The sequence below is a fragment of the Chiloscyllium plagiosum genome, unplaced genomic scaffold (genome assembly GCF_037043375.1).
Source record: "Chiloscyllium plagiosum isolate Xiang-an unplaced genomic scaffold, Cpla_swu_hap1 HiC_scaffold_27, whole genome shotgun sequence".
NCBI classification, from domain to species: Eukaryota; Metazoa; Chordata; class Chondrichthyes; order Orectolobiformes; family Hemiscylliidae; genus Chiloscyllium; species Chiloscyllium plagiosum.
Genome location: NW_028270165.1, coordinates 67,346,567 through 67,371,404, shown reverse-complemented (window position 1 = coordinate 67,371,404; position 24,838 = coordinate 67,346,567). Strand labels below are relative to the sequence as shown.

General features: G+C 56.6%; 1 protein-coding gene and 1 long non-coding RNA gene across 3 annotated transcripts in view; one reads left to right on the top strand and one right to left on the bottom strand.

Annotated features, from left to right (window-relative positions):
• LOC122545137 (uncharacterized) overlaps positions 1 to 24,838 on the bottom strand; it is a 51,644-nt gene that overhangs the window by 7,128 nt on the left and 19,678 nt on the right. The window contains exon 1 of one of the 2 annotated variants that reach the window (XM_087974810.1): positions 5,698 to 6,145. The exons of the other annotated variant lie outside the window; for it this stretch is intronic. The gene's annotated coding sequence lies outside the window, so the exon portion shown is untranslated. Of the gene's footprint in view, positions 1 to 5,697; positions 6,146 to 24,838 lie in introns of those variants that run through there. 2 annotated transcript variants of the gene reach the window in all.
• LOC148144528 (uncharacterized) overlaps positions 6,994 to 24,838 on the top strand; it is a 31,489-nt gene continuing 13,644 nt past the window's right edge. Inside the window, exon 1 of the long non-coding RNA XR_015751509.1 lies at positions 6,994 to 7,097. This is a non-coding gene — a long non-coding RNA (uncharacterized LOC148144528). The remainder of the gene's footprint in view (positions 7,098 to 24,838) is intronic.

Below are 24,838 nucleotides of genomic sequence, written 5' to 3'. Positions count from 1 at the left end.
GATGGTGACCAGTCCCATATAGACTCACCAACGCACTGTATCGCCAAAGTATAACCGTCCTACTCGTGCATTCAATTCCCCCTCACATTAAAACGTAACATCCTCCAATCTTACTCCTTTTCCCGATTCCTTGCTGTATCTCCATACCAACCCTCTGTGAATCATGCACTCAGGCACCAAATCCCTCTGCATCTCAAAACTTTAAAATCTCTCACCATTTATAATTATCTCAAAACTCTGTCTGCCAAAAAAAAGGATGATTTCGCATTTCCCCTCATCACATTCCATTTGCAAGGTCTTGTCCCCACCCACACAACCTATTTTTCATGTCTTTGTAGCCTCATTATCCTACCTATCATTGTGTCATCAGCAGCAAATGTTGTTTTGTCCGAACATTCACGTCGTTTCTATAAATCAGAGTTCAGAGATGTACAGCACGGAAACAGACCCTTCGGTCTAACCCGTCCATGCTGACCCAGATATCCCAACCCAATCTAGTCCCACCTGCCAGCACCCGGCCCATATCCCTCCAAACCCTTCCTATTCATATACCCACCCAGATGCCTCTTAAATGTTGCAATTGTACCAGCCTCCACCACATCCTCTGGCAGCTCATTCCATACACGTACCACCCTCTGTGTGAAAAAGTTGCCCCTTAGGTCTCTTTTAATACCTTTCCCCTCTCACCCTAAACCTATGCCCTCTAGTTCTGGACTCCCCGACCCCAGGGAAAAGACTTTGTCTACTTATCCTATCCATGCCCCCTCATAATTTTGTAAACCTCTATAAGGTCACCCCTCAGCCTCCGACGCTCCAGGGAAAACAGCCCCAGCCTGTTCAGCCTCTCCCTATAGCTCAAATCCTCCAACCCTGGCAACATCCTTGTAAATCTTTTCTGAATCCTTTCAAGTTTCACAACATCTTTCTGATAGGAAGGAGACCACAATTACACACAATATTCCAACAGTGGCCCTAACCAACATCCTGTACAGCCGTAACATGACCTCCCAACTCCTGTACTCAATACTCTGACCAATAAAGGAAAGCATACCAAACACCTCCTTCACTATCCTATCGACCTGCGACTCCACTTTCAAGGAGCTATGAACCTGCACTCCAAGGTCTCTTTGTTCAGCAACACTCTCTAAGACCTTACCATTAAGTGTATAAGTCCTGCTAAGATTTGCTTTCCCAAAATGCAGCACCTCGCATTTATCTGAATTAAACTCCATCTGCCACTTCTCAGCCCATTGGCCCATCTGGTCCAGATCCTGTTGTAATCTGAGGTAACCCTCTTCGCTGACCACTACACCTCCAATTTTGGTGTCATCTGTAAACTTACTAACTGTTCCTCTTATGCTCGCATCCAAATCATTTATGTAAATGATAAAAAGTAGAGGACCCAGCACCGATTCTTGTGGCACTCCACTGGTCACAGGCCTCCAGGCTGAAAAACAACCCTCCACCACCACCCTCTGTCTTCTACTGTTGAGCCAGTTCAGTATCCAAATGGCTAGTTCTCCCTGTATTCCATGAGATCTAACTTTGGTAATCAGTCTCCCATGGGGAACCTTGTCGAACGCCTTACTGAAGTCCATATAGATCACATCTACTGCTCTGCCCTCATCAATCCTCTTTGTTACTTCTTCAAAAAACTCAATCAAGTTTGTGAGACGTGATTTCCAATGCACAAAGCCATGTTGACTATCCCGAATCAGTCCTTGCCTTTCCAAATACATGTACATCCTGTCCCTCAGGATTCCCTCCAACACTGAGGTCAGGCTCACCGGTCTGTAGTTCCCTGGCTTGTCTTTACTGCCCTTCTTAAACAGCGGCACCACGTTTGCCAACCTCCAGTCTTCCGGCACCTCACCTGTGACTATCGATGATACAAATATCTCAGCAAGAGGCCCAGCAATCACTTCTCTAGCTTCCCACAGAGTTCTCGGGTACACCTGATCAGGTCCTGAGGATTTATCCACCTTTAACCGTTTCAAGACATCCAGCACTTCCTCCTCTGTAATCTGCAACATTTTGCAAGCTGTCACCATCTATTTCCCTACGGTCTATATCTTCCATATCCTTTTCCACAGTAAATACTGATGCAAAATATTCATTTAGTATCTCCCCCATTTTCTGTGGCTCCGCACAAAGGCTGTCTTGCTGATCTTAGAGGGGCCCTATTCTCTCCCTAGTTACCCTTTGTCCTTAATCTATTTGTAAAAACCCTTTGGATTCTCCTTAACTCTATTTGCCAACGCTATCTCATGTCCCCGTTTTGCCCTCCTGATTTCCCTCTTAAGTATACTCCAACTTCCTTTATACTCTTCTCAGGATTCACTCTATCTATCCTGTCTATACCTGGCATATGCTTCCTTCTTTTTCTTAACCAAACCTTCAATTTCTTTAGTCATCCAGCATTCCCTGTATCTACCAGCCTTCCCTTTCACCCGAACGGGAATACACTTTCTCTGGATTCTTGTTATCTTATTTCTGAAGGCTTCCCATTTTCCAGTAAAGAGTTGAGGTCCTAGCACTGACGCCTGCGTTCATGACGACCTGTCACCCAAAAAAGGTTCCATTTATTCCTGCTCTCTCCCTTCTGTTAAACAGCCTACTTTTATTCCCTATCCACGTCCTATGCCCTACATCATGAGTGTTTATAATTTACAATAACCTTGGATGCAATATCTCATAAACTGCCATCTGTAACTCTAAATACAGTACCTCCACTGTATCCCTTCTATCTACAGCGCGTTACTTACAAATATACAAATTAGGAGAAAGTTACTGCCCTCTTTAAGCCTGGCCTGCCAGGCAATAAGATCATGGCTGATCTGTTTCTGTTCAAAATTCCAATATTCCCTTCGATCCCAATCATGTTCAATTCCTTGCCTTAAAAATCTACCCACCTCTGACTTAAAATATTTAACGATTCCCCCCCTATCCCCATTCACCACTTTTCCAAGGCAGAGTGTTCCAACGTCACACAACTCCTCCCCATGACTAGAATTCTCCCTGTGTTTGCCCTGAAAGGGTGGTCCACAATTTTTAAAAAGCTGCCCCCACCCCCGACCCTGTCCAAACCTCATCCTGGGATGAGTGACAAGAGGAAACGTCCTTTCCCTGCCCACCTTCCGAAGACCACTCAGGATCAAACACTGGTCTGCCCTGCATATTTTCTAATCAGAGATGGCATGGTACGCCTCTGGACCAGTTGGGACTCAAGCCTGGGCTTCCCTGGCTCAGAGGTGGCATCTATTCAGGAGGATGGTCTCAGGCTACAGTCTGATATCGATCAGCTGGCAAATTGGGCAGAGCAATGGCAGATGGCATGTAATTCTGCTAAGTGGGAGGCGAGGTATTTTGGGAGGTCTCATCAGGGAAGGTGAATGGTAGTCCCTAGTGGGGTAGTGAGGAACAAGGGTATCTTGGTGTACAAGGCCAAAAAGGTGTCAGCACAGACAGACAGGGTGGTGAAGGAGGCAGATAGACTGGTTGCCTCCATTAGCCAAGGGATAGGAGCAAGGAAGTCTTGTTAAGACTTGATAAAAGGGGAAAGTGAGGGCTGCAGATCAGAGCTGAAAATGTGTTGCTGGAAAAGCGCAGCAGGTCAGGCAGCATCCAAGGAGCAGGAGCAGGGCTCATGCCCGAAACGTCGATTCTCCTGCTCCTTGGATGCTGCCTGACCTGCTGCGCTTTTCCAGCAAGACTTGATAAACCCTTTGGTGAGGCTACAGGTGGAATGCTGTGTGCAGTTGTGGTCACCACAGTACTGCGTGGTGTGATTTACCCCGGTGAATGTGCAGCGGAGATTCTACCAGGATGTGCCTGGAATGAAAAGGCTGCTGTGAGGAGAGATTGCCTAAGGTTGGGTTTGTTTTCCCTGGAGCAGAGGCAGCAGGAATCGGTTTGAGGGGCGTCAATAGGGTACACAGGTTGAAGGAACGGAGGAAGTGGTTTAGAGGAGATCGGAGAAAGAAAGGTTTTCACCCAGAGGGCGGGAGAAGTATGGAACGTGCTGCCCAAGAATGCGTTGCCGGTGGTGCTGGAAGCAGAGGCATTAGGGACATTTAAGGGACTACCACACATGCACATGGATAGCAGTGAAATGAGGGGTGTGTAGGTTAAGTTATTTTATTTTACATTAGGATTAATCCTCAGCACAAGACTGGGCCTGTTCTACGCTGTACTTTTCTAAGTGCTATGTCCTAAGAAGTTGGTGAAGGAGGTACTCTCGCAACATTTAAGCATCGGGATGAACACTTAAAATGCCACTGCATAGTCAGCCACCGACCAAGTGCAAGCAAACGGGATTAATACAGTTTGGTATTTGTTGGTCAGCATAGACATGGTGGGTCAAGGGGCGGTTTCATGTGACTATGACTGCATTACAACGGCCACTGGACTCAAAGCATTAAACTTTTGCTTTTCTCTCGCCACAGATACCTATCAAACTTGATCGGCCTCCCCAGCAGTCTCTGGTTTTGTTTCAGATTTCCAGCATTCAAAGTTCTTTGTTCTAATTCAGTCCATTCAATTTTTTGCTCATAAGGCAACTCACTCACACCAGTCGGCCACCTCCAATGCATTTACATCTTTCCTTAAATAAGGAGATCAAGACTGCACACTGTAGTGGAGATGTGACCGCACCAATGCCCCATATAACTGAAGCATAAATTCCTTCCTTTCATGGCCAGTTCCTTTTCTAATAAAGGATAGCATCCAGTTAGCCGTTCCATTCACCACTCCCTCAAGGAACTCCAAGATATCGGTTCAATATGACCTCCTTGTTTAAAATTGTAGCGCCCCTGCCCAATAATCCTGCACTTTTCTGAGTCCCATGCTATAAGGGGCACATGTATCTTTGATAATAGTTTGACATTTTCCCTATGACAGCAATCAAAGGTCTGTGTGTGTGTGTGAGGAACAAACCAGCGACTGATCTGATGATCGAGCATGAGCTGACTGAATACCAGAGCAGACTTGAAAGGCCGAATGATCTACTCCAGCAACTATTTTCTATGTTTCTAGGACAGACGTTAAACCAACTGGCCTGTGATTGCCGGCTTTCTATCTGCCTAGTTAATTTACGTGAATAAAATACTTACATCCACTATTTTGCAATACAATGGGACTCTCCTTGGGTCTGGGGAAGATTTGGAAAATTACATCCGATGGGCACATTGCTGCACCCTGATCACCATTCCCCCCCCCCCACCCACCCACCCACCCCAACAAGCAGAAACATTTCCTTTCCGCCTGCCCTGCCAGTTTCCCCCTTCCTCACTCGAACACCCCCGACCTTCAAACGCCAAGCTGTGCAGCCCCCCTTTCGCCTGCGTCCGACCTCCCGTTCGACTGGAGCCCCCACCGCCGGGAACCCCCAGCCGAAACCCCGGGCAGACCGGTTCCGAGGGGGGGGAGGGGGCAAGGGTAGGTCTGCTTATCATCACCCCCCCACCACGGGCCTGGCCCACCGTGCAACGGGGGACGTCAGGGCTTCAATTCCGCCAACCGCCCCCTGTACTGACCCACCCACCGCAAACCCCGTCCACGGTCCAGGCTCCACTTGGGGCCCAGCCGCGCTGGCTCCTGGGCACCGACCCGGTCAGCAGACTGGGGGGGGGGGGTCCGTCCCCACGCCGAGGAGACGTCTCGCTCGCACGGTCCCGCCGCCACCCCCGGGATACTCACACGGAGCGGGAGGAGACGCTCCTTCCTCTGTCCCTCGAAGGCTTCGCCCACGCCCCGGGTCTTGGCTGCCGGGGCAGGGACCCGCTCACATCGTCAGGGAAAGGCGCCTGGTTTGTGCAGGGGCCTCCCTCGTGCACCGGCTGGGCTGCTCCGGTGCCCCTGCTGCTAATAGCTGCTCATGCAAACCCCAAACAATAATAGTCTTTTTTTTTTAAAAATAAAAAAAGAAATCAACAAAAAAGGGGGGGGGTGATGCAGATGCACCAGCCAGGAATAAGCAGGCAGGTGGGTAAAGAGCAGCCCTCATGGGCATCCTCTCCCCTCCACAATGGCACACTGCTCCTTTTTGCTCTCTTTTCTTTTCCCTTTTGGCAACAGGGACAATGCAATCCCCTAAACTCCTCCCCAAAGGAGGGGGATGGCAACAAGGGGCCTTGCAGGCTGGCAACTCTCAGCAGCACAGGCGCCCGCCCCCCTCCAGCTCGGTGATTGGCTGGAGGACCGAGGGTCGGCGGCGGACCTCCCAGTGACGACGGGGATCTCCATTGGCCGAGGCGCACGTCGGTCGGGAGAGGGCCCGCCCACCGAAGTCGGGGCCAGGAATCCGATTGGTCGAGGACGACGTCGGTCAGGCTCACCGCAGGCGACGTCGTCGGCGGTCCGCCATTGGGTGATGAAGACAGACGGCCGTCGGGGAGAGGGATTCCATTGGACGGACCGGACGCCCATCAAGGCGGACGTCGACGGTCAACAAACGTTCAGAGGCAGGCGCCCGCCCCTTGACGCTGCGAGCCAATGGGTGAGCGCCCGCGCGCTGGGGGCGGGGAATGGACAAGCGATCCGTCTGTGAGACGTGTCACTCCAACAAGGGACCAATCGGAACACGAGGAACCGCCGGCTATATTCAGCAGAGAGCGGCTCGACCAAACAGAGCCCGCAGAGGCAATGGGGATATCTGCATGGTGATTGGTCAGGAGGGGTGTCATTCAGCGACTGGTCCGGCCCACACGCGGGTACCGCCCTGTTCACGCAGTGACGCGAAACAATGGTAGGAGGCAGGAATACTCCGCAACGGAATGAGCTGGAGTCGAGCCGGTTGGTTCAAGGCACTGTCAATCATGATAGGGCCACGCCCTCTGGCAAGGCGGCTTCCCTTATTGGTCGGAGAAACTTGCCAATCAACGCAAAGCGGGTGGCGAGCTGACGTCAGCACGCTAACAGTCGGCCGGTGGCGTCGGGCGGGAGGGGGATGGATTGCCGATTAAAACCCTCGGCGTCCCGGTGAAAGGTCCACAGCGCGCCTCTGCTCTCCACGTCTTCTCGGAGTGAGAGCACACAGCGTCGGCGGAGGGAGGGGAAGTTGAAAAATAAAATCAAGTGGTAACTGGGCGGAGATTGAGGTACGCATGCGTACAGCGGGCTGGGTGGGAGATCACTTCTGCGCAGACGCAGTCTCCCCATTCAGTGTTGGAGGGTCACGTGTCCACACCCCTCACTCCCCACTCCCCTCACTCTCAACATTGCAGTGTCTGGGGTAGGGTCACAGTGCCCTCACTCCTCACTCCCCTCACTCTCAACATTGCAGTGTCTGGGGGAGGGTCACACTGCCCTCACTCCCCACTCCACTCACTCTCAACATTGCAGCGTCTGGGGGAGGGTCACACTGCCCTCACTCCTCTCACTCTCAACATTGCAGCGTCTGGGGGAGGGTCACAGTGCCCTCACTCCCCACTCCCCTCACTCTCTACATTGCAGTGTCTAGGGCAGGGTCACACTGCCCTCACTCCCCTCACTCTCAACATTGCAGTGTCTGGGGGAGGGTCACAGTGTCCTCACTCCCCACTTCCCTCACTCTCAACATTGCAGCGTCTGGGGGAGGGTCACACTGCCCTCACTCCCCTCACTCTCAACATTGCAGTGTCTGGGGGAGGGTCACACTGCCCTCACTCCTCACTCCCCTCACTCTCTACATTGCAGTGTCTAGGGCAGGGTCACACTGCCCTCACTCCCCACTCCCCTCACTCTCAACATTGCAGCGTCTGGGGGAGGGTCACACTGCCCTCACTCCCCACTCCCCTCACTCTCAACATTGCAGTGTCTAGGGCAGGGTCACAGTGCCCTCACTCCCCACTCCCCTCACTCTCAACATTGCAGTGTCTAGGGCAGAGTCACAGTGCCCTCACTCTCAACATTGCAGTGTCTGGGGGAGGGTCACAGTGTCCTCACTCTCAACATTGCAGTGTCTAGGGCAGGGTCACAGTGCCCTCACTCCCCACTCCCCTCACTCTCAACATTGCAGTGTCTAGGGCAGGGTCACAGTGCCCTCACTCTCAACATTGCAGTGTCTGGGGGAGGGTCACAGTGTCCTCACTCTCAACATTGCAGTGTCTAGGGCAGGGTCACAGTGCCCTCACTCCCCATTCCCCTCACTCTCAACATTGCAGTGTCTGGGGGAGGGTCACACTGCCCTCACTCCCCACTCCGCTCACTCTCAACATTGCAGTGTCTGGGGGAGGGTCACAGTGCCCACACTCCCCACTCCCCTCACTCTCAACATTGCAGTGTCTGGGGGAGGGTCACAGTGCCCTCACTCCCCACTCCCCTCACTCTCAACATTGCAGTGTCTGGGGCAGGGTCACAGTGCCCTCACTCCCCACTCCCCTCACTCTCAACATTGCAGATTCCGGGGCAGGGTCACATTGCCCTTACTCCCCATTCCCCTCACTATCAACATTGCAGTGTCTAGGGCAGGGTCACAGTGTCCTCACTCCCCACTTCCCTCACTCTCAACATTGCAGCGTCTGGGGGAGGGTCACACTGCCCTCACTCCCCTCACTCTCAACATTGCAGTGTCTGGGGGAGGGTCACACTGCCCTCACTCCTCACTCCCCTCACTCTCTACATTGCAGTGTCTAGGGCAGGGTCACACTGCCCTCACTCCCCATTCCCCTCACTCTCAACATTGCAGCGTCTGGGGGAGGGTCACACTGCCCTCACTCCCCACTCCCCTCACTCTCAACATTGCAGTGTCTAGGGCAGGGTCACAGTGCCCTCACTCTCAACATTGCAGTGTCTGGGGGAGGGTCACAGTGTCCTCACTCTCAACATTGCAGTGTCTAGGGCAGGGTCACAGTGCCCTCACTCCCCATTCCCCTCACTCTCAACATTGCAGTGTCTGGGGGAGGGTCACACTGCCCTCACTCCCCACTCCCCTCACTCTCAACATTGCAGTGTCTGGGGGAGGGTCACAGTGCCCACACTCCCCACTCCCCTCACTCTCAACATTGCAGTGTCTGGGGGAGGGTCACAGTGCCCTCACTCCCCACTCACCTCACTCTCATCATTGCAGTGTCTAGGGCAGGGTCACAGTGCCCACACTCCCCAGTCCCCTCACTCTCAACATTGCAGTGTCTAGGGCAGGGTCACAGCCTCACTCCCCATTCCCCTCACTCTCAACATTGCAGTGTCTGGGGGAGGGTCACAGTGCCCTCACTCCCCACTCCCCTCACTCTTAACATTCCAGTATCTGGGGGAGGGTCACATTGCCCTCACTCCCCACACCCCTCACTCTCAACATTGCAGTGTCTGGGGAGGGTCACAGTGTCCACACTCCCCACTCCCCTCACTCTCAACATTGCAGTGTCTGGGGGAGGGTCACGTGCCCTCACTCCCCACTGCCCTCACTCTCAACATTGCAGTGTCTGGGACAGGGTCACAGTGCCCCCGCTCCCAATTCCCCTCACTCTCAACATTGCAGTGTCTGGGGGAGGGTCACAGTGCCCTCACTCCCCACTCCCATCACTCTCAACATTGCAGTGTCTGGGGGAGGGTCACAGTGCCCTCACTCCCCTCACTCTCAACATTGTGGTGTCTGGGGCAGGGTCACAGTGCCCCCGCTCCCCATTCCCCTCACTCTCAATATTGCAGTGTCTGGGGGAGGGTCACAGTGCCCTCACTCCCCTCACTCTCAACATTGCAGTGTCTGGGGCAGGGTCACAGTGCACTCACTCCCCACTCCCCTCACTCTCAACATTGCAGTGTCTGGGGGAGGGACACAGTGCCCTCACTCCCCTCACTCTCAACATTGCAGTGTCTGGGGCAGGGTCACAGTGTCCTCACTCTCAACATTGCAGTGTCTGGGGGAGGGTCACAGTGTCCTCACTCCCCACTCCCCTCACTCTCAACATTGCAGTGTCTGGGGGAGGGTCACAGTGTCCTCACTCTCAACATTGCAGTGTCTGGGGGAGGGTCACAGTGTCCTCACTCCCCACTCCCCTCACTCTCAACATTGCAGTGTCTGGGGGAGGGTCACAGTGCACTCACTCCCCACTCCCCTCACTCTCAACATTGCAGTGTCTAGGGCAGGGTCACAGTGCCCTCACTCCCCAGTCCCCTCACTCTCAACATTGCAGTGTCTAGGGCAGGGTCACAGTGCCCTCACTCCCCATTCCCCTCACTCTCAACATTGCAGTGTCTGGGGGAGGGTCACAGTGTCCTCACTCTCAACATTGCAGTGTCTAGGGCAGGGTCACAGTGCCCTCACTCCCCACTCGCCTCACTCTCAACATTGCAGTGTCTGGGGGAGGGTCACAGTGCACTCACTCCCCACTCCCCTCACTCTCAACATTGCAGTGTCTAGGGCAGGGTCACAGTGCCCTCACTCTCAACATTGCAGTGTCTGGGGGAGGGTCACAGTGTCCTCACTCCCCACTCCCCTCACTCTCAACATGGCAGTGTCTGGGGGAGGGTCACAGTGCACTCACTCCCCACTCCCCTCACTCTCAACATTGCAGTGTCTGGGGGAGGGTCACAGTGTCCTCACTCCCCACTCCCCTCACTCTCAACATTGCAGTGTCTTGGGGAGGGTCACAGTGTCCTCACTCTCAACATTGCAGTGTCTCGGGCAGGGTCACAGTGCCCTCACTCCCCACTCCCCTCACTCTCAACATTGCAGTGTCTGGGGGAGGGTCACAGTGCACTCACTCCCCACTCCCCTCACTCTCAACATTGCAGTGTCTAGGGCAGGGTCACAGTGCCCTCACTCTCAATATTGCAGTGTCTACGGCAGGGTCACAGTGCCCTCACTCCCCATTCCCCTCACTCTCAACATTGCAGTGTCTGGGGCAGGGTCACAGTGCCCTCACTCCCCACTCCCCTCACTCTCTACATTTCAGTGTCTGTGGGAGGGTCACAGTGCCCCCGCTCCCAATTCCCCTCACTCTCAACATTGCAGTGTCTGGGGGAGGGTCACAGTGCCCTCACTCCCCACTCCTCTCACTCTCAACATTGCAGTATCTGGGGCAGGGTCACAGTGCCCCCGCTCCCAATTCCCCTCCCTCTCAACATTGCAGTGTCTGGGTGAGGGTCACAGTGCCCTCACTCCCCACTCCCCTCACTCTCAACATTGCAGTGTCTGGGGGAGGGTCACAGTGCCCTCACTCCCCACTCCACTCACTCTCAACATTGCAGTGTCTGGGAGAGGGTCACAGTGCCCTCACTCCCCTCACTCTCAACATTGCAGTGTCTGGGGGAGGGTCACAGTGTCCTCAATCCCCACTCCCCTCACTCTCAACATTGCAGTGTCTGGGGGGGGGGGTCACAGTGTCCTCACTCTCAGCATTGCAGTGTCTAGGGGAGGGTCACAGTGCCCTCACTCCCCACTCCCCTCACACTCAACATTGCAGTGTCTGGGAGAGGGTCACAGTGCCCTCACTCCCCTCACTCTCAACATTGCAGTGTCTGGGGGAGGGTCACAGTGCCCTCAAACCCCACTCCCCTCACTCTCAACATTGCAGTGTCTGGGGGAGGGTCACAGTGCCCTCACTCCCCACTCCCCTCACTCTCAACATTGCAGTGTCTGGGGGAGGGTCACAGTGCCCTCACTCCCCACTCCCCTCACTCTCAACATTGCAGTGTCTGGGGGAGGGTCACACTGCCCTCACTCCTCACTCCCCTCACTCTAAACATTGCAGTGTCTAGGGCAGGGTCACAGTGTCCTCACTCCCCACTCCCCTCACTCTCAACATTGCAGCGTCTGGGGGAGGGTCACACTGCCCTCACTCCCCACTCCCCTCACTCTCAACATTGCAGTGTCTAGGGCAGGGTCACAGTGCCCTCACTCTCAACATTGCAGTGTCTGGGGGAGGGTCACAGTGTCCTCACTCTCAACATTGCAGTGTCTAGGGCAGGGTCACAGTGCCCTCACTCCCCATTCCCCTCACTCTCAACATTGCAGTGTCTGGGGAAGGGTCACACTGCCCTCACTCCCCACTCCGCTCACTCTCAACATTGCAGTGTCTGGGGGAGGGTCACAGTGCCCACACTCCCCACTCCCCTCACTCTCAACATTGCAGTGTCTGGGGGAGGGTCACAGTGCCCTCACTCCCCATTCACCTCACTCTCATCATTGCAGTGTCTAGGGCAGGGTCACAGTGCCCACACTCCCCAGTCCCCTCACTCTCAACATTGCAGTGTCTAGGGCAGGTTCACAGCCTCACTCCCCATTCCCCTCACTCTCAACATTGCAGTGTCTGGGGGAGGGTCACAGTGCCCACACTCCCCACTCCCCTCACTCTCAACATTGCAGATTCCGGGGGAGGGTCACATTGCCCTCACTCCCCACACCCCTCACTCTCAACATTGCAGTGTCTGGGGAGGGTCACAGTGTCCACACTCCCCACTCCCCTCACTCTCAACATTGCAGTGTCTGGGGGAGGGTCACGTGCCCTCACTCCCCACTGCCCTCACTCTCAACATTGCAGTGTCTGGGACAGGGTCACAGTGTCCTCACTCCCCACTCCCCTCACTCTCAACATTGCAGTGTCTAGGGGAGGGTCACAGTGCCCTCACTCCCCACTCCCCTCACTCTCAACATTGCAGATTCCGGGGGAGGGTCACATTGCCCTCACTCCCCACACCCCTCACTCTCAACATTGCAGTGTCTGGGGAGGGTCACAGTGTCCACACTCCCCACTCCCCTCACTCTCAACATTGCAGTGTCTGGGGGAGGGTCACGTGCCCTCACTCCCCACTGCCCTCACTCTCAACATTGCAGTGTCTGGGACAGGGTCACATGCCCTCACTCCCCACTCCCATCACTCTCAACATTGCAGTGTCTGGGGGAGGGTCACAGTGCCCTCACTCCCCTCACTCTCAACATTGTGGTGTCTGGGGCAGGGTCACAGTGCCCCCGCTCCCCATTCCCCTCACTCTCAACATTGCAGTGTCTGGGGGAGGGTCACAATGCCCTCACTCCCCACTCCCCTCACTCTCAACATTGCAGTGTCTGGGGGAGGGTCACAGTGCCCTCACTCCCCTCACTCTCAACATTGCAGTGTCTGGGGCAGGGTCACAGTGTCCTCAATCCCCACTCCCCTCACTCTCAACATTGCAGTGTCTGGGGGAGGGTCACAGTGCCCTCACTCTCAACATTGCAGTGTCTGGGGGAGGGTCACAGTGTCCTCACTCCCCACTCCCCTCACTCTCAACGTTGCAGTGTCTGGGGGAGGGTCACAGTGTCCTCACTCTCAACATTGCAGTGTCTAGGGCAGGGTCACAGTGCCCTCACTCCCCACTCCCCTCACTCTCAACATTGCAGTGTCTAGGGCAGGGTCACAGTGCCCTCACTCCCCAGTCCCCTCACTCTCAACATTGCAGTGTCTAGGGCAGGGTCACAGTGCCCTCACTCCCCAGTCCCCTCACTCTCAACATTGCAGTGTCTAGGGCAGGGTCACAGTGCCTTCACTCCCCATTCCCCTCACTCTCAACATTGCAGTGTCTGGGGGAGGGTCACAATGCCCTCACTCCCCACTCCCCTCACTCTCAACATTGCAGTGTCTGGGGGAGGGTCACGGTGCCCTCACTCCCACGACTCTCAACATTGCAGTGTCTGGGGCAGGGTCACAGTGTCCTCAATCCCCACTCCCCTCACTCTCAACATTGCAGTGTCTGGGGGAGGGTCACAGTGCCCTCACTCTCAACATTGCAGTGTCTGGGGGAGGGTCACAGTGCACTCACTCCCCACTCCCCTCACTCTCAACATTGCAGTGTCTAGGGCAGGGTCACAGTGCCCTCACTCCCCAGTCCCCTCACTCTCAACATTGCAGTGTCTAGGGCAGGGTCACAGTGCCTTCACTCCCCATTCCCCTCACTCTCAACATTGCAGTGTCTGGGGGAGGGTCACAATGCCCTCACTCCCCACTCCCCTCACTCTCAACATTGCAGTGTCTGGGGGAGGGTCACGGTGCCCTCACTCCCACGACTCTCAACATTGCAGTGTCTGGGGCAGGGTCACAGTGTCCTCAATCCCCACTCCCCTCACTCTCAACATTGCAGTGTCTGGGGGAGGGTCACAGTGCCCTCACTCTCAACATTGCAGTGTCTGGGGGAGGGTCACAGTGTCCTCACTCCCCACTCCCCTCACTCTCAACGTTGCAGTGTCTGGGGGAGGGTCACAGTGTCCTCACTCTCAACATTGCAGTGTCTAGGGCAGGGTCACAGTGCCCTCACTCCCCACTCCCCTCACTCTCAACATTGCAGTGTCTGTGGGAGGGTCACAGTGCACTCACTCCCCACTCCCCTCACTCTCAACATTGCAGTGTCTAGGGCAGGGTCACAGTGCCCTCACTCCCCAGTCCCCTCACTCTCAACATTACAGTGTCTAGGGCAGGGTCACAGTGCCTTCACTCCCCATTCCCCTCACTCTCAACATTGCAGTGTCTGGGGGAGGGTCACAGTGTCCTCACTCTCAACATTGCGGTGTCTAGGGCAGGGTCACAGTGCCCTCACTCCCCACTCCCCTCACTCTCAACATTGCAGTGTCTGGGGGAGGGTCACAGTGCACTCACTCCCCACTCCCCTCACTCTCAACATTGCAGTGTCTAGGGCAGGGTCACAGTGCCCTCACTCCCCAGTCCCCTCACTCTCAACATTGCAGTGTCTAGGGCAGGGTCACAGTGCCCTCACTCCCCATTCCCCTCACTCTCAACATTGCAGTGTCTGGGGAAGGGTCACAGTGCCCTCACTCTCAACATTGCAGTGTCTGGGGCAGGGTCACAGTGCCCTCACTCCCCACTCCCCTCACTCTCAACATTGCAGATTCCGGGGGAGGGTCACATTGCCCTCACTCCCCACTCCTCTCACTCTCAACATTGCAGTGTCTGGGGGAGGGTCACAGTGCCCTCACTCCCCACGCCCCTCACTCTCAACATTGCAGTGTCTAAGGCAGGGTAACAGTGCCCTCATTCCCCACTCCACTCACTCTCAACATTGCAGTGTCTGGGGGAGGGTCACAGTGCCCTCACTCCCCACTCCCCTCACTCTCAACATTGCAGTGTCTGGGGGAGGGTCACAGTGCCCTCACTCCCCACTCCCCTCACTCTCAACATTGCAGTGTCTGGGGGAGGGTCACAGTGCCCTCACTCCCCACTCCCCTCACTCTCAACATTGCAGTGTCTAGAGCAGGGTCACAGTGCCCTCACTCCCCAGTCCCCTCACTCTCAACATTGCAGTGTCTAGAGCAGGGTCACAGTGCCCTCACTCCCCACTCCACTCACTCTCAACATTGCAGTGTCTGGGGGTGGGTCACAGTGCCCACACTCCCCACTCCCCTCACTCTCAACATTGCAGTGTCTGGGGGAGGGTCACAGTGCCCACACTCCCCACTCCCCTCACTCTCAACATTGCAGTGTCTGGGGGAGGGTCACAGTGCCCTCACTCCCCTCACTCTCAACATTGCAGTGTCTGGGGCAGGGTCACAGTGTCCTCAATCCCCACTCCCCTCACTCTCAACATTGCAGTGTCTGCGGGAGGGTCACGGTGCCCTCACACCCCCATTCTCAACATTGCAGTGTCTGGGGCAGGGTCACAGTGTCCTCAATCCCCACTCCTCTCACTCTCAACATTGCAGTGTCTGGGGCAGGGTCACAGTGTCCTCAATCCCCACTCCTCTCAATCTCAACATTGCAGTGTCTGGGGGAGGGTCACAGTGCCCTCACTCTCAACATTGCAGTGTCTGGGGGAGGTTCACAGTGTCCTCACTCCCCACTCCCCTCACTCTCAACATTGCAGTGTCTGGGGGAGGGTCACAGTGTCCTCACTCTCAACATTGCAGTGTCTAGGGCAGGGTCACAGTGCCCTCACTCCCCACTCCCCTCACTCTCAACATTGCAGTGTCTGGGGGAGGGTCACAGTGCACTCACTCCCCACTCCCCTCACTCTCAACATTGCAGTGTCTAGGGCAGGGTCACAGTGCCCTCACTCCCCAGTCCCCTCACTCTCAACATTGCAGTGTCTAGGGCAGGGTCACAGTGCCCTCACTCCCCATTCCCCTCACTCTCAACATTGCAGTGTCTGGGGAAGGGTCACAGTGCCCTCACTCTCAACATTGCAGTGTCTGGGGCAGGGTCACAGTGCCCTCACTCCCCACTCCCCTCACTCTCAACATTGCAGATTCCGGGGGAGGGTCACATTGCCCTCACTCCCCACTCCTCTCACTCTCAACATTGCAGTGTCTGGGGGAGGGTCACAGTGCCCTCACTCCCCACTCCCCTCACTCTCAACATTGCAGTGTCTCGGGCAGGGTAACAGTGTCCACACTCCCCACTCCCCTCACTCTCAACATTGCAGTGTCTGGGGGAGGGTCACGTGCCTCCACTCCCCACTCCCCTCACTCTCAACATTGCAGTGTCTGGGGGAGGGTCACAGTGCCCTCACTCCCCACTCCCCTCACACTCAACATTGCAGTGTCTAGGGCAGGGTCACAGTGCTCTCACTCCCCAGTCCCCTCGCTCTCAACATTGCAGTGTCTGGGGGAGGGTCACAGTGTCCTCACTCCCCACTCCCCTCACTCTCAACATTGCAGTGTCTCGGGCAGGGTCACAGTGCCCTCACTCCCCACTCCCCTCACTCTCAACATTGCAGTGTCTGCGGCAGGGTCACAGTGTCCTCACTCCCCACTCCCCTCACTCTCAACATTGCAGTGTCTAGGGCAGGGTCACAGTGCCCTCACTCCCCACTCCCCTCACTCTCAATATTGCAGTGTCTGGGGGAGGATCACCGTGCCCTTACTCCCCACTCCCCTCACTCTCAACATTGCAGTGTCTGGGGAGGGTCACAGTGTCCACACTCCCCACTCCCCTCACTCTCAACATTGCAGTGTCTGGGGGAGGGTCACGTGCCTCCACTCCCCACTCCCCTCACTCTCAACATTGCAGTGTCTGGGGGAGGGTCACGTGCCCTCACTCCCCACTCCCCTCGGTCTCAACATTGCAGTGTCTGGGGCAGGGTCACAGTGTCCTCACTCCCCTCACTCTCAACATTGCAGTGTCTGGGGGAGGGTCACAGTGCCCTCACTCCCCACTCCCCTCACTCTCAACATTGCAATGTCTGGGGGAGGGTCACAGTGCCCTCACTCCCCACTCCCCTCACTCTCAACATTGCAGTGTCTGGGGCAGGGTCACAGTGACCTCAATCCCCACTCCCCTCACTCTCAACATTGCAGTGTCTGGGGCAGGGTCACAGTGTCCACACTCCCCACTCCCCTCACTCTCAACATTGCAGTGTCTGGGGGAGGGTCAAGTGCCCTCACTCCCCACTCCCCTCACTCTCAACGTTGCAGTGTCTGGGGGTGGGTCACAGTGCCCACACTCCCCACTCCCCTCACTCTCAACATTGCAGTGTCTGGGGGAGGGTCACAGTGCCCTCACTCCCCTCACTCTCAACATTGCAGTGTCTGGGGCAGGGTCACAGTGTCCTCAATCCCCACTCCCCTCACTCTCAACATTGCAGTGTCTGCGGGAGGGTCACGGTGCCCTCACACCCCCATTCTCAACATTGCAGTGTCTGGGGCAGGGTCACAGTGTCCTCACTCCCCACTCCCCTCACTCTCAACATTGCAGTGTCTGGGGGAGGGTCACAGTGTCCTCACTCTCAACATTGCAGTGTCTAGGGCAGGGTCACAGTGCCCTCACTCCCCACTCCCCTCACTCTCAACATTGCAGTGTCTGGGGGAGGGTCACAGTGCACTCACTCCCCACTCCCCTCACTCTCAACATTGCAGTGTCTAGGGCAGGGTCACAGTGCCCTCACTCCCCAGTCCCCTCACTCTCAACATTGCAGTGTCTAGGGCAGGGTCACAGTGCCCTCACTCCCCATTCCCCTCACTCTCAACATTGCAGTGTCTGGGGAAGGGTCACAGTGCCCTCACTCTCAACATTGCAGTGTCTGGGGGAGGGTCACAGTGCACTCACTCCCCACTCCCCTCACTCTCAACATTGCAGTGTCTAGGGCAGGGTCACAGTGCCCTCACTCCCCAGTCCCCTCACTCTCAACATTGCAGTGTCTAGGGCAGGGTCACAGTGCCCTCACTCCCCATTCCCCTCACTCTCAACATTGCAGTGTCTGGGGAAGGGTCACAGTGCCCTCACTCTCAACATTGCAGTGTCTGGGGCAGGGTCACAGTGCCCTCACTCCCCACTCCCCTCACTCTCAACATTGCAGATTCCGTGGGAGGGTCACATTGCCCTCACTCCCCACTCCTCTCACTCTCAACATTGCAGTGTCTGGGGGAGGGTCACAGTGCCCTCACTCCCCACTCCCCTCACTCTCAACATTGCAGTGTCTAGGGCAGGGTAACAGTGCCCTCATTCCCCACTCCACTCACTCTCAACATTGCAGTGTCTGGGGGAGGGTCACAGTGCCCTCACTCCCCACTCCCCTCACTCTCAACATTGCAGTGTCTGGGGGAGGGTCACAGTGCCCTCACTCCCCACTCCCCTCACTCTCAACATTGCAGTGTCTGGGGGAGGGTCACAGTGCCCTCACTCCCCACTCCCCTCACTCTCAACATTGCAGTGTCTAGAGCAGGGTCACAGTGCCCTCACTCCCCAGTCCCCTCACTCTCAACATTGCAGTGTCTAGGGCAGGGTCACAGAGCCCCCACTCCCCATTCCACTCACTCTCAACATTGCAGTGTCTGGGGGAGGGTCACAGTGTCCACACTCCCCTCACTCTCAACATTGCAGTGTCTGGGGCAGGGTCACAGTGACCTCAATCCCCACTCCCCTCACTCTCAACATTGCAGTGTCTGGGGCAGGGTCACAGTGTCCACACTCCCCACTCCCCTCACTCTCAACATTGCAGTGTCTGGGGGAGGGTCAAGTGCCCTCACTCCCCACTCCCCTCACTCTCAACGTTGCAGTGTCTGGGGGTGGGTCACAGTGCCCACACTCCCCACTCCCCTCACTCTCAACATTGCAGTGTCTGGGGGAGGGTCACAGTGCCCTCACTCCCCTCACTCTCAACATTGCAGTGTCTGGGGCAGGGTCACAGTGTCCTCAATCCCCACTCCCCTCACTCTCAACATTGCAGTGTCTGCGGGAGGGTCACGGTGCCCTCACACCCCCATTCTCAACATTGCAGTGTCTGGGGCAGGGTCACAGTGTCCTCACTCCCCACTCCCCTCACTCTCAACATTGCAGTGTCTGGGGGAGGGTCACAGTGTCCTCACTCTCAACATTGCAGTGTCTAGGGCAGGGTCACAGTGCCCTCACTCCCCACTCCCCTCACTCTCAACATTGCAGTGTCTGGGGGAGGGTCACAGTGCACTCACTCCCCACTCCCCTCACTCTCAACATTGCAGTGTCTAGGGCAGGGTCACAGTGCCCTCACTCCCCAGTCCCCTCACTCTCAACATTGCAGTGTCTAGGGCAGGGTCACAGTGCCCTCACTCCCCATTCCCCTCACTCTCAACATTGCAGTGTCTGGGGAAGGGTCACAGTGCCCTCACTCTCAACATTGCAGTGTCTGGGGGAGGGTCACAGTGCACTCACTCCCCACTCCCCTCACTCTCAACATTGCAGTGTCTAGGGCAGGGTCACAGTGCCCTCACTCCCCAGTCCCCTCACTCTCAACATTGCAGTGTCTAGGGCAGGGTCACAGTGCCCTCACTCCCCATTCCCCTCACTCTCAACATTGCAGTGTCTGGGGAAGGGTCACAGTGCCCTCACTCTCAACATTGCAGTGTCTGGGGCAGGGTCACAGTGCCCTCACTCCCCACTCCCCTCACTCTCAACATTGCAGATTCCGTGGGAGGGTCACATTGCCCTCACTCCCCACTCCTCTCACTCTCAACATTGCAGTGTCTGGGGGAGGGTCACAGTGCCCTCACTCCCCACTCCCCTCACTCTCAACATTGCAGTGTCTAGGGCAGGGTAACAGTGCCCTCATTCCCCACTCCACTCACTCTCAACATTGCAGTGTCTGGGGGAGGGTCACAGTGCCCTCACTCCCCACTCCCCTCACTCTCAACATTGCAGTGTCTGGGGGAGGGTCACAGTGCCCTCACTCCCCACTCCCCTCACTCTCAACATTGCAGTGTCTGGGGGAGGGTCACAGTGCCCTCACTCCCCACTCCCCTCACTCTCAACATTGCAGTGTCTAGAGCAGGGTCACAGTGCCCTCACTCCCCAGTCCCCTCACTCTCAACATTGCAGTGTCTAGGGCAGGGTCACAGAGCCCCCACTCCCCATTCCACTCACTCTCAACATTGCAGTGTCTGGGGGAGGGTCACAGTGTCCACACTCCCCTCACTCTCAACATTGCAGTGTCTGGGGCAGGGTCACAGTGTCCTCAATCCCCACTCCCCTCACTCTCAACATTGCAGTGTCTGGGGGAGGGTCACAGTGCCCTCACTCCCCTCACTCTCAACATTGCAGTGTCTGGGGCAGGGTCACAGTGTCCTCAATCCCCACTCCTCTCAATCTCAACATTGCAGTGTCTAGGGCAGGGTCACAGTGCCCTCACTCCCCTCACTCTCAACATTGCAGTGTCTGGGGCAGGGTCACAGTGCCCTCACTCCCCACTCCCCTCACTCTCAACATTGCAGTGTCTGGGGGAGGGACACAGTGCCCTCACTCCCCTCACTCTCAACATTGCAGTGTCTGGGGGAGGGTCACAGTGCCCTCACTCCCCACTCCCCTCACTCTCAACATTGCAGTGTCTGGGGGAGGGTCACAGTGCCCTCACTCCCCACTCCCCTCACTCTCAACATTGCAGTGTCTAGAGCAGGGTCACAGTGCCCTCACTCCCCAGTCCCCTCACTCTCAACATTGCAGTGTCTAGGGCAGGGTCACAGAGCCCCCACTCCCCATTCCACTCACTCTCAACATTGCAGTGTCTGGGGGAGGGTCACAGTGTCCACACTCCCCTCACTCTCAACATTGCAGTGTCTGGGGCAGGGTCACAGTGACCTCAATCCCCACTCCCCTCACTCTCAACATTGCAGTGTCTGGGGCAGGGTCACAGTGTCCACACTCCCCACTCCCCTCACTCTCAACATTGCAGTGTCTGGGGGAGGGTCAAGTGCCCTCACTCCCCACTCCCCTCACTCTCAACGTTGCAGTGTCTGGGGGTGGGTCACAGTGCCCACACTCCCCACTCCCCTCACTCTCAACATTGCAGTGTCTGGGGGAGGGTCACAGTGCCCTCACTCCCCTCACTCTCAACATTGCAGTGTCTGGGGCAGGGTCACAGTGTCCTCAATCCCCACTCCCCTCACTCTCAACATTGCAGTGTCTGCGGGAGGGTCACGGTGCCCTCACACCCCCATTCTCAACATTGCAGTGTCTGGGGCAGGGTCACAGTGTCCTCACTCCCCACTCCCCTCACTCTCAACATTGCAGTGTCTGGGGGAGGGTCACAGTGTCCTCACTCTCAACATTGCAGTGTCTAGGGCAGGGTCACAGTGCCCTCACTCCCCACTCCCCTCACTCTCAACATTGCAGTGTCTGGGGGAGGGTCACAGTGCACTCACTCCCCACTCCCCTCACTCTCAACATTGCAGTGTCTAGGGCAGGGTCACAGTGCCCTCACTCCCCAGTCCCCTCACTCTCAACATTGCAGTGTCTAGGGCAGGGTCACAGTGCCCTCACTCCCCATTCCCCTCACTCTCAACATTGCAGTGTCTGGGGAAGGGTCACAGTGCCCTCACTCTCAACATTGCAGTGTCTGGGGGAGGGTCACAGTGCACTCACTCCCCACTCCCCTCACTCTCAACATTGCAGTGTCTAGGGCAGGGTCACAGTGCCCTCACTCCCCAGTCCCCTCACTCTCAACATTGCAGTGTCTAGGGCAGGGTCACAGTGCCCTCACTCCCCATTCCCCTCACTCTCAACATTGCAGTGTCTGGGGAAGGGTCACAGTGCCCTCACTCTCAACATTGCAGTGTCTGGGGCAGGGTCACAGTGCCCTCACTCCCCACTCCCCTCACTCTCAACATTGCAGATTCCGTGGGAGGGTCACATTGCCCTCACTCCCCACTCCTCTCACTCTCAACATTGCAGTGTCTGGGGGAGGGTCACAGTGCCCTCACTCCCCACTCCCCTCACTCTCAACATTGCAGTGTCTAGGGCAGGGTAACAGTGCCCTCATTCCCCACTCCACTCACTCTCAACATTGCAGTGTCTGGGGGAGGGTCACAGTGCCCTCACTCCCCACTCCCCTCACTCTCAACATTGCAGTGTCTGGGGGAGGGTCACAGTGCCCTCACTTCCCACTCCCCTCACTCTCAACATTGCAGTGTCTGGGGGAGGGTCACAGTGCCCTCACTCCCCACTCCCCTCACTCTCAACATTGCAGTGTCTAGAGCAGGGTCACAGTGCCCTCACTCCCCAGTCCCCTCACTCTCAACATTGCAGTGTCTAGGGCAGGGTCACAGAGCCCCCACTCCCCATTCCACTCACTCTCAACATTGCAGTGTCTGGGGGAGGGTCACAGTGTCCACACTCCCCTCACTCTCAACATTGCAGTGTCTGGGGCAGGGTCACAGTGTCCTCAATCCCCACTCCCCTCACTCTCAACATTGCAGTGTCTGGGGGAGGGTCACAGTGCCCTCACTCCCCTCACTCTCAACATTGCAGTGTCTGGGGCAGGGTCACAGTGTCCTCAATCCCCACTCCTCTCAATCTCAACATTGCAGTGTCTAGGGCAGGGTCACAGTGCCCTCACTCCCCTCACTCTCAACATTGCAGTGTCTGGGGCAGGGTCACAGTGCCCTCACTCCCCACTCCCCTCACTCTCAACATTGCAGTGTCTGGGGGAGGGACACAGTGCCCTCACTCCCCTCACTCTCAACATTGCAGTGTCTGGGGCAGGGTCACAGTGTCCTCACTCTCAACATTGCAGTGTCTGGGGGAGGGTCACAGTGTCCTCACTCCCCACTCCCCTCACTCTCAACATTGCAGTGTCTGGGGGAGGGTCACAGTGTACTCACTCTCAACATTGCAGTGTCTAGTGCAGGGTCACAGTGCCCTCACTCCCCACTCCCCTCACTCTCAACATTGCAGTGCCTGGGGGAGGGTCACAGTGCACTCACTCCCCACTCCCCTCACTCTCAACATTGCAGTGTCTAGGGCAGGGTCACAGTGCCCTCTCTCCCCAGTCCCCTCACTCTCAACATTGCAGTGTCTAGGGCAGGGTCACAGTGCCCTCACTCCCCATTCCCCTCACTCTCAACATTGCAGTGTCTGGGGAAGGGTCACAGTGCCCTCACTCTCAACATTGCAGTGTCTGGGGCAGGGTCACAGTGCCCTCACTCCCCACTCCCCTCACTCTCAACATTGCAGATTCCGGGGGAGGGTCACATTGCCCTCACTCCCCACTCCTCTCACTCTCAACATTGCAGTGTCTGGGGGAGGGTCACAGTGCCCTCACTCCCCACTCCCCTCAATCTCAACATTGCAGTGTCTGGGGGAGGGTCACAGTGCCCTCGCTCCCCACTCCCCTCACTCTCAACGTTGCAGTGTCTGGGGGAGGGTCACAGTGCCCTCACTCCCCACTCCCCTCACTCTCAACATTGCAGTGTCTGGGGGAGGGTCACAGTGCCCTCACTCCCCACTCCCCTCACACTCAACATTGCAGTGTCTAGGGCAGGGTCACAGTGCTCTCACTCCCCAGTCCCCTCGCTCTCAACATTGCAGTGTCTGGGGGAGGGTCACAGTGCCCTCACTCCCCACTCCCCTCACTCTCAACATTGCAGCGTCTGGGGGAGGGTCACAGTGCCCTCACTCCCCACTCCCCTCACTCTCAACATTGCAGCGTCTGGGGGAGGGTCACAGTGCCCTCACTCCCCACTCCCCTCACTCTCAACATTGCAGTGTCTGGGGCAGGGTCACAGTGCCCTCACTCCCCACTCCCCTCACTCTCAACATTGCAGTGTCTAGGGCAGAGTCACGTGCCCTCACTCCCCACTCCCCTCGCTCTCAACATTGCAGTGTCTGCGGCAGGGTCACAGTGTCCTCACTCCCCACTCCCCTCACTCTCAACATTGCAGTGTCTAGGGCAGGGTCACAGAATGCCCACTCCCCATTCCACTCACTCTCAACATTGCAGTGTCTGGGGGAGGGTCACAGTGCCCTCACTCCCCACTCCCCTCACTCTCAACATTGCAGTGTCTGGGGGAGGGTCACGTGCCCTCACTCCCCACTCCCCTCACTCTCAACATTGCAGTGTCTGGGGAGGGTCACAGTGTCCACACTCCCCACTCCCCTCACTCTCAACATTGCAGTGTCTGGGGGAGGGTCACGTGCCTCCACTCCCCACTCCCCTCACTCTCAACATTGCAGTGTCTGGGGGAGGGTCACGTGCCCTCACTCCCCACTCCCCTCGGTCTCAACATTGCAGTGTCTGGGGCAGGGTCACAGTGTCCTCACTCCCCTCACTCTCAACATTGCAGTGTCTGGGGGAGGGTCACAGTGCCCTCACTCCCCACTCCCCTCACTCTCAACATTGCAGTGTCTGGGGCAGGGTCACAGTGACCTCAATCCCCACTCCCCTCACTCTCAACATTGCAGTGTCTGGGGGAGGGTCACACTGCCCTCACTCCCCACTCCCCTCACTCTCAACATTGCAGTGTCTGGGGGAGGGTCACAGTGCCCTCAATCCCCACTCCCCTCACTCTCAACATTGCAGTGTCTGGGGCAGGGTCACAGTGACCTCACTCCCCATTCCCCTCACTCTCAACATTGCAGTGTCTGGGGCAGGGTCACAGTGTCCACACTCCCCACTCCCCTCACTCTCAACATTGCAGTGTCTGGGGGAGGGTCAAGTGCCCTCACTCCCCACTCCCCTCACTCTCAACGTTGCA